The sequence below is a fragment of the Anoplophora glabripennis genome, unplaced genomic scaffold (genome assembly GCF_000390285.2).
Source record: "Anoplophora glabripennis isolate ALB-LARVAE unplaced genomic scaffold, Agla_2.0 scaffold54, whole genome shotgun sequence".
Taxonomy (NCBI): domain Eukaryota; kingdom Metazoa; phylum Arthropoda; class Insecta; order Coleoptera; family Cerambycidae; genus Anoplophora; species Anoplophora glabripennis.
Window position 1 is genome coordinate 1,424,557 of NW_019416241.1, and position 10,098 is coordinate 1,434,654.

Sequence of the window (10,098 nt, forward strand, 5' to 3'; positions counted from 1 at the left end):
CAAAAGCTTGTTCTTTCCAAAAGATAGATTCTAAATCAACATACGATATTTGTTGAAATACAATTGCAAGATACACCTATGAAGAAATATGATTTGATTCTACCTCGGGCGTCGAATGCGGTTAACTCCATGAAAGTGATGCAGGAGTCTTCTTGGAATACTATCTCAACAAATATCGTATGGACTGTACATTGCAACATATTTAAGATGACTAAGTTTTCAACTGGCAGTAATTAGTATTCTTTGTCTTTCACGATTACCGAGCGGTTTCTCAGCGACTATAAATTTTATTTAGCGGACCTCTGCCCACGTTCAGTACAAAAAAACTCGATATATATAGCCGCGAAGACAGTGGAGTTGGTAAACAGAAGGGCGAAACCAATATACCAAATTTAGATCGGATATCTTCTGCAAATAAAAAATGTATCTACTGAAGTTCCTTTTTTACGTGACGTCTTTATCAAACCCCATCTTCCCATTATTTCAATTTGATTAAGACGGTGAAGGGCCCGAGTGTGCTTTGTGCGATAGTATGAGTAGGAGTGATGTAGATATAGCCCACGTGCTTAGACAAACAAGATGATGTATCGCTGGGTAATAAGTTTGAGCCCCGGGAGTCGTCAGAAACGTATGAGAACTTCAACGAAATACGACAGATGCTGAATTACTTCAGTTAAGGTGATGTTTCAATAATAACAACTTTAATGCCACGTACTGGAGAACGGGGAAGTGTACAATTCCTTTAAGTAAAACAAATAGGTTTATAAATCGGTGGGAAATAAAGAAACTGCGGCGCATCGTGACGCAGGAACGGTGATTTAGTTGGAAAAAGGTTTACTGCCAATAAATATTATTTCAATAATCCCGTAACTCATAAAATTTTATATACATTTGGTTGTCAGATTGTTTTGTCTTTTAAATTCATGATTATTCATGACGTTGATCTTAGGTCGTTCAACATTTCATTTTGTGTAGACTCAATTGTGTTAGCACAAAACTTTATATGTACCTTTCATACTTTAAAAGGTACTAGTGCGGTCTGCACCTAAGAATAAGTTATTTTTTCTTTATTAGATTGTTGTACAGATCGTTTTGTTTTTACATTGACTATATCTTTATTTCCTCTTTATTAAAATTTGTATCTCTTTCCACATTTAATTTCGTGGAAAAAGCCATACCTGTATCTTCTTTATTAGATTTAAGGAGGTTTATCGAGTTTATCGTTTATCGAGTACGTAAATCTAACAAGAGTTTCTGTACATTCGCTAGTGACTAAAGTAGTAAGCCTTTAGATTTGGCAACGTTGCACTTGGTTGGCTTTGTTTGGATGCCTAAGCTTGAAATATACATCATATGTCTCACCTGCGAATTTCAAATAATACGCTACTTCGAGAACCGCGGCGTTGCCGCTATCAAGCATATGGAGGTTAAGTTAGTCAACGACAGCAGTTTGAAGGAGAATTATTATAAATTATATACCTTACAAGTACCTAATCGATTTCTACGAGCTATCATACGGTTCCTTAGATATCGGTTTCATATTTATACAAGTTGCTGTGGAAACTGTTCGTTAACTGTTGCGCATTCTAAGAAAGGCCAAAGAAAGCTTTGAAAGACCAAAAAAATCTGCATTCTCATAAAACTCTTTACTAAATCGTGAAAAATTATTTTATTAATATCTCGTCTCTAAGGTATCAGCATTCTAAGTGAAAAGATAAAAAAAATCTGCATTCTGATAAGACTACTAAATCGTGAAAAATTATTTTATTAATATCTCGTCTCTAAGGTATCCAAACTAGTCATAATTTTTTTTCAGGATTTTCTTCATATTAATAAGCTTATATTAATTTTTTATGAATATTTGTTCGTCAATTCCAAATCAGATAAACCTCCTTAACATTTTTTCCTTTTCGGTTCTTGCATTAAGCACTGAATTTATTTCTAACCTATTGAGATTTTGGTTAAAATGAAATTGAAACGAATGCTTTGTAATGTAGATTATTACATATGAAAGAAAAGCTCTAAAAATAAGGATTTCAAAACTCTAATTAGTTTTAACAGTAAGGTTTGTGTAAACGTGCAATTTGTAAAGAAAGTTTGACATAGCCTCGAATAGTCTGGAAAATTCGGCGATATTCGAGTGTCACATAAAAACTTATGTAACAAAAGGCACAATCGAGAGTTCAGTCCATTTTCAGGCAATTTTGAGTGCAGTTGAAGCCAGTCGTGCCCAGTTAAAAGTTAGTATAAAGCCAATAAAGTGTTAAAAACAAAAATTTGAAAATTAAATTCCATTAGAGTAACCTAAAAAACCAAACCGTGCTATAAATTAAAGCAAAAGTGAAGTGTCGATTGTAATAAAGAAGATTTACCTGAAAGATATCTTGAAAGGCTGAAGTAAAATAACAAGAAAATGCAAATTAATGAAAAAGGCAATCTAAAAGTGAAATTCAAATAAGTAATTGACAGACCAGTGTAATAGTGGACAATTAGTCTGGAGTTCAAGAAATGAAGAAACCCCACATTGGGCTCCAAATACTCATATTTTGGAATTTATAGGATGTGTTTATTTGTTTTGTGTATATAATTGTATTATTTTGTCTGTGGAAAGAACTCGCTTCAGAGATAAAAGTAGAAATAAAAAAAAAACAAAGTAGATGCATATTTATTTTCCATCATCAATTAAAAATAAAATTATATATACAAAACAAACACATCCTGTATATTGTTATACATTATAATTAGCAATACATAGATAGATACACTTTATTTTCCATTATCCAGTAAAGATGCTTCGTCAGTGTCGTTAGAGGTATCTTGTTGATTATAATGTAACATCTAGAAGTATAATACTTTCATTAGATAGACTCTTTTAGTGTGATGTCACATATTTAAGCAACCCGCAACAAATTGGAAGTATTTAAGAACAACCAACATGTGTTTCGTAAAATAGACACACTAATGTGTTTAAAACTTACAAAAAACGATACAAAAGAATGTTCCTAAATTTAAATAAAGTAAAAATTTAACATTAGCCGTGTTAATCCTAATGCGCTTGCTCGGAAGAATAGCCTCATACGCAGGTGAAATCTTGTTGATATGTTATCGCTGTCATCATTGGCGTATTTTCTCTTGTTTTGTTTAATCTTGGCATTTTCTAGTCCAACTAAGTATAATAATTATTGTTTTTCTTGGTGTTGTACCGTATCAGTGTGTTTATCGAGTGTTTTTTCTTCAAGTTGTTTATTATAGACGTACTCTTAACCATAACCAAACTTTTCTTGAATGGTTTTCTGTTGCGAGCTACTTCGCGTACATAAAATTATCTTTAATGCGCATGCTCAGTAACATTGCTATAATTTTAATTTATTAATTACTATAAAAGTCAATATTGTTCTATAAATTTAAATATATAAACTCTATAGTACAATTAGTTTGTTACTTGGGGTTTGAAACCTCCAGAATATCGCAATATATTTAATGTTATGACAAAAAAGACATTTTTTTGCCCTTATAAGTACATAAGGATGATACACTATGCCTATAATTTTGCGTATGTGTCGTCACTACTAAAAAGGTCTAAAAAGGTTGTTTTTTTTTTAAACTACTAGAACGAGGAAATCTGTGAGGGTAGCAAATACTCTTCTTAAAGTAAAGAAACTAAACAAACTATAGATACTTGAGCTAATTAAAAGACCATGAAATTAAATTACGTTCCCAGATATTACCCTCAAGAGAATACAGCAAGATCTAATTGAAATTAGAGCAAATATTGATACACCGCTACAATGAATACAGTGAGCTCTATTCTGCCGTAAGATTCGCAATCAATATTCATATATACCCACCTATCGGAAATGTATCTGAACGACTTCAATTTTCTTTCGGAAAGTTAAACATTAAACTTCGGTTAGTGAGGATCTGAAGTAGGCGATTTTCCCTGAGATAAGCTCAACTTCCGACTACTGTTTGGAATCCACGTAAGATGAGGAGAGAATACATACTTAAGATTAATAGCAGCCGTTGGTTTAGCTGAACTCGAGCAAACATTGACAAACTTACATTTGTTTACAATGTTAAATTGCTGTATATTACAGATAGTGTCGCTGAGCTTAGGTATGGGCGCTTCCCCGCTTGTTCGATGGTAATCAAACAATTCCGTACGGTTAATTAAATAAAAATCGTTAAATGCCAGCTAGCTTTGTGGTTGGATTTATTTAACTCCGAGAAAATATCTAATCACGGGAAGTCGACATTAATAATTATAATTATAGATACGTTAAATGTCAATTTTGAAGAGAAGCTGGGTACTTCTGAAGTATAAATTTCTTGTTTAAGTTTAATCTGAAATGGATCACTGAGATGCAGCATGTATTATACAAGGTGTTAATGAACTTATGTCAAAGGGGTGAAAAAGGAGCAAAAACTGAGTTAACTGATGTCACAAACTTGTATCGGAAGTTTAAGGTCATAGAGAAAAAAGCTAATTAAAATGTGTTTAAAACTGTTTTGGAACTGCTGAAGTACATGTACTTTATCGCGACGAATACTTACAGAAAAATCTGTAACACTTTTTACTAATTTCTAGGTTTCTTATGAAGCCGGGCTGTATTCGAAAGTCAATTTGTAATACATACATTGTTGTAGTGATTGCTGTTCTGTTTTTCGAGAGTACATTTAATAGCCTTATTTACAAGTTTTCTTTTGAAAATGAGGCATTTATTTAGCAATCGCGGATATTATGATATGCTCATAATTTATGGCGAAGCAAACGAAAATGCCTACAGAGCTTGTCAAGTGTACCGTGCAAGATATCCTGATCGACGAGCCCCCGCACTGCGAACATTTGTTACTGTGGTACAAAGAGTTTTGGACACCGGTGAAGTACAACCGCGTCGAGGTCGCGACGGTGGCCCAGGGCGACCACTAAGAATCTTAAATGTCGAGGAGATAATTTTAGATCTCGTCGAAGATGATCCGCATCGTAGCACCAGAAATATCGCACAGCAAGTAAATGTTTCACATTATGTTGTGTGGTGGACATTACGAGAAGCTCAGTTGTACCCATTTCATATTAAACGTGTTCAAGCGCTTACTACTGATGATTTTCCACTACGTCGAGGTGTTTGCGAATGGTTGCTTCAGGAACATGCAAGAAATCCTCAATTTACAACACTCACCACTGGACTATCGAAAATCCACACGAAATACATTGTGGTGCCTTTCAGCAACAGTTTTCAATATACATGTGGGCACAGAAATGATTTTTGATGAGTAATTTCCAAATTTCTGATAATTATATCCCTTTATATAGATTGAAATTATCTCAGTTCTTTTAGATTTCTATAGCTTCCCAGTAGAATCTTGGCCAAAATCTTCTCTCTCTGACAAGGGTTCAGGTATTAGTTACGTCTATTGCGCGTTCCGTTTCTGCCCTATGTTATCGTCTAGACTTCTATTGACAAGAAATTCTAGGAGTAGCACGGTTCGGTTTTCATCCATCTCTATGGTGAAGCTAATATTGGAATATATTTCATTGAAATGCTCCAGGAATTCTACTAACTTGTTATTCCCGTGGGGTTAGATAATAATTACTGTATCGTCAACAAATCTGAACCAACAATTTGACTGTAGAGTTGCTGATTCTAGGGTTCTCTTCTCGAAGCTTTGACGTATATATTTACCAAAACTAGGAACAGGTGTGAACCTACTCTTTCAGTTTATTCATAAAATTTATCCCAAAAGAAAGAGGAAGTCCAAGGCTTTAGTGGTAATATTGATATTACTGATATCCTATCTCGGAAAAAATTATTCAAAGACAACAGCTTAGTGCATCGAGCATGTACCATTTGTTAGCCAGAACACTTCTTGGAGGAGGAATTATCACCTATGATTAGTTCTCAGAGGTAATATTGGATGAGCCATCAGTAGGATTCCTAAAATAATAAAATAAAAGTGATTATATAATTCATTAGAAGTTTAGCCAATAGCAATTACAAATTTTACGTAGTTACTCTGTATTGATAAGCTATTATACTCTTGACGACGTGGTATAACCGTTTTGGTGTTTCGCCTCCTCCAACAATGTGAACTATGTCATGGTAACGATAGTTTTAACATTTGTCAATAAACGTAAAAAAAAATGGAACGCTTCGGGTTAGTTAATTCATTATATAATCGTATCGAATACCACTCGAGCAAACGAAAATATTCGATTATACTAACCTTCTCACTCGACGTATATCCTTAAAACACCACTCCAGCTACGCTGTCGTGGTGTTTCGCAGAATACGTCTCGTGACTCGGAAGTATAATCGAATATTTTCTATGCTCTTGTGATATTATAACTGATAATACCTAGGAACAACCTATGTACGATATACAGATGTTTTAGTGCGATAAGCAACCCCCTGAGAAAAAATAATATTAATATCTCAAAGATACGGACGGCTTCTCCCAGGACGATACAAGAGAAATGTTGGTAGTCCAAGGTCCCAGTGGAAGAATATAGTATTCCATTTACATACAGCAAAGTATACCTTTAATAAATAGGAACACGTAAAAACGAGATTTATAAAATACAAATATTATCTAAACAATAAAACCGAAGAGAAAGCAATAATTGCGGACAAAGGGCATTCAATTTATTCAAATACCAAAATTCTGGCAAGAGAGATTTTCGCTAGGACTTTATATTTTGATTTGATGTACTTTAAAAATGGCTTCGAAACTGTACAGCAGAACATCATGAACAGTTCAAGTATAGTAAGTACCAAGACGGAATAGCTACATTTCAATAATGGAGGATTTGTAAGTAACTACTCTGTGCGTAATTTATTATCTGTTTTATTGGGGTGGTGTGTTAAGAGTTATAAGATGTTTGCTTATTAATTTGGATTTCTACTTATTTCTATGTATCCCCTACGTAGGTAAATCACGCGACTCTAGAATTTACGTCACCCAGTGTATCATTAGTATGCAATCGTCAAGTGCTGGCTTTAAGTGATTACTAAAAAATGTTGCAAACATTTCGTCTTTCATTGCCATAACGTTAATGCTAGATATCAATTATCTGCATTAATATGAAAAGGTCTAGTCGTTACCCTTTTAGGTTTCCTTTAGGGAATGTACGAAAGAAATTTTATTTGCGCAGGGTCTAAATGGACTAAGTCGGCCGTGGATTGCTATAAATTTTGAGCGACCCTATCTAGTTCAGTCCAGAGGTTCCCAAACTTTTATTGTACATTTACAATTAACAGAAAGGGTTTTTTACTGAACATTCAGAGAATAAACATTTTAATTAAATTATTGAAATGTGTAAATACACATTCTCATATACATATACATTTTGGATATGGATATGTCTATGTTCTAAATATTTTTTTTGTAATGATATTTTTGTGTTTTCGTTATTTAAATAAAAATAAAAATCATAAAACTCTAAGGGTAGGTCGACCTGGACAGATATAGTATAAACTGTAGCACGTTTCAAATTTTAACAGGAAAAAGAACAGGGAAATAAACAATAGGCGAAATTATACTATTTTCCTGAAATTAGGGGACAATATAAATATATAATACAAATATTAATTAGTCTTCGAAATATAAATGTTAGGTACCAATTATTGCTTTTGGTGTTTCTTTGAAGTATTTAGTTTTATTAGGTATAACGGTATTGCACATAAATTGTTATAAATTGACCCAAGTAACAACCGGCTGAACCTGACACAGAGTTATAAAATACCCTGTACATAGGGCGATTCACAATTTGACTGCTAAAAAATCATGTGGAAGACTCTGATCTCTATCCCCAATTTGGTATATGTTGCTTCGCCATAAATTAAAAACAGTATCTATTAAATCTGAATTACTACACACATAAGCTATACACCTGTAATTGTATGTAAACAATAACCCACCTTTAAAAGAGTACTATGGAAATAACAGTAACATTGAGTAAATTCTAATTTAAAAATTCAAAAATAAATACATACTCACAGGTCGATTACAGAAAATTTTATGCTTAACCTTATATTATTAGTACTTTCATGTAGACTTCATTAATTTGTAATAAAGGATTGTTTAAAGGGGTATCTAAAAATTAGGAAACTTGTTCAGAATACTGCAAATTTGTTCGTCCTGTGTTTTTGTGTAAAATATAGGAAAAAATTTATTAGAAAGAGTTTAGAATTAAAATTCGTTTTAAACTGTCAAACTATGTGGCAAATCGGTTTTAGTTTTACAATTCAGTGATTCATTAAATAAAAAAATCATCAGTCTAGGCTATCTACAAATTCTGCACGTAGGTATAAATTTTAATTTTCTTGATAAAATTTTTGTATATGCTATATCTATAAAAAACATATGTTTGCTTCTGACAACGCTTACTTAATTTTTCAGGAAGAGAAGTTTACTACAAAAGACCTTCTAACTATTCCCTAAAATCTAAATCCATCATATTCCAAAATACCAAAATTTCAACTTAATTTCTTTTGTTCTCGACCCCTACATGTAGGACACCCTGTACATGTTAAATATTAGAGAATGATTGGTTATTTATGTGTTTCGTAACTGACATAGTGTATTCTCGAGTATTAAGGATAAAATAAACTACCATATTTCTAAACATTTCTATGTGGAGAACATTTTCCTACATTTAAACAAAAAAGTAGGTCGTCTTCTGCATTTAATATATTATACAACTTACAATTTGTTTACAGAGAATTACTGCGAGTGGATGGTAATATCTCGAAAACCATAAAAATAAGTATTATCATATCAATATCATAGAGGCGTTACTGGTGAGCCACCAGTAACGCCTCTGTGGCTAGGGACCAAACAGCAAATGTTATAGAAACCTGTTTAGGTGGGTATGTGTCGGTTGATTACGGCTACATTTTAAAAATATTTGAAATATACAGGGTGTTCGGGAAAAGCGTACCATATCAAAGTTATGTATTTTTAAATGGAACACCCTGTATTTTACTGCATTTTTGAAAGCACCGTAAAAAATAGGTGAACTTTATTAAAGATTCTGCATACCTAGGACTTATTGTTTGTGAGATTTTTCAATTTTAGTGAAAATGCAAGCTTAGCGTGGAAAAGGTAGGTAGAGGCAATTTTAGCTTATATAAATTATCGTAAATAATACGATTATTGAACATAAACTTAAATTTAAATTTATTATTTGATAGGATTATTTGCGAATTACCTGGAAAAAATTTATCTGCATCATTCGTTTTCGTATGCTATAAACTGATCATGCAAAGCCTTCTCAGTCCTACAGAAAATCTTGAAATATACATGTACAAATAGAAAAGCACAATTGTTCACGATCAGTCTCTCGTAAATCACTTTCGAAATTCAGTTGTTCGCCTGGCAGAATTGATAGCAGAGATTTACACTGTTTTGCTTTCAGATTTAAACTACGCCAAATGGCCTTTAGATCAAGCATTACTGTCCGAGGATAACGCAAATGTTTACATTCTGACTTTCTTACGATAACAACGATAGATAAAGATTTGCGAAGTGCACAGTTGAAGACTGTTTTCAGTAGATAATAGAATTAATTTCTTTCTGGTTTTAGGTGGATTTATTATTGAAATTAAAAATAAAAACGAAAAATTATCTTTATTTAAAACATTACACATTAATTTAAATCAAATATACTCATTCCTGATTATAGAACCTTTACAAGATTGGAGGCGACCTTGCGACGAAATAAAGATGCATTTTCTGTACGGAAAAATCAAGTAATTGATAGAAGTGTAAGAAACAATATTAATACAGCTAAGACTGTTACAGTATTTCGAACAAAATCGACGAAATTCTATACGGTAGGCTAGTCGCGAATTGAATTTGCATGTTGCATATCGAATAAATCATGATTATTATGGTAAAAATCGAAAAAAATCGCAAAAATGGGGTTAAAGCAATAGTTTTTAGAATTTTTTTGGGGCATTTAAATTGGGTATAGGACCTTTATACTTGGCTCAAAAAAATTTCATGTTATGTATAATTGCGTCTTTCCAAAGACTTTTAAAATCTGCTTTAAAAAATTTTATTTGATTGAATATTCACAAAGTTCTAATTGTTTAT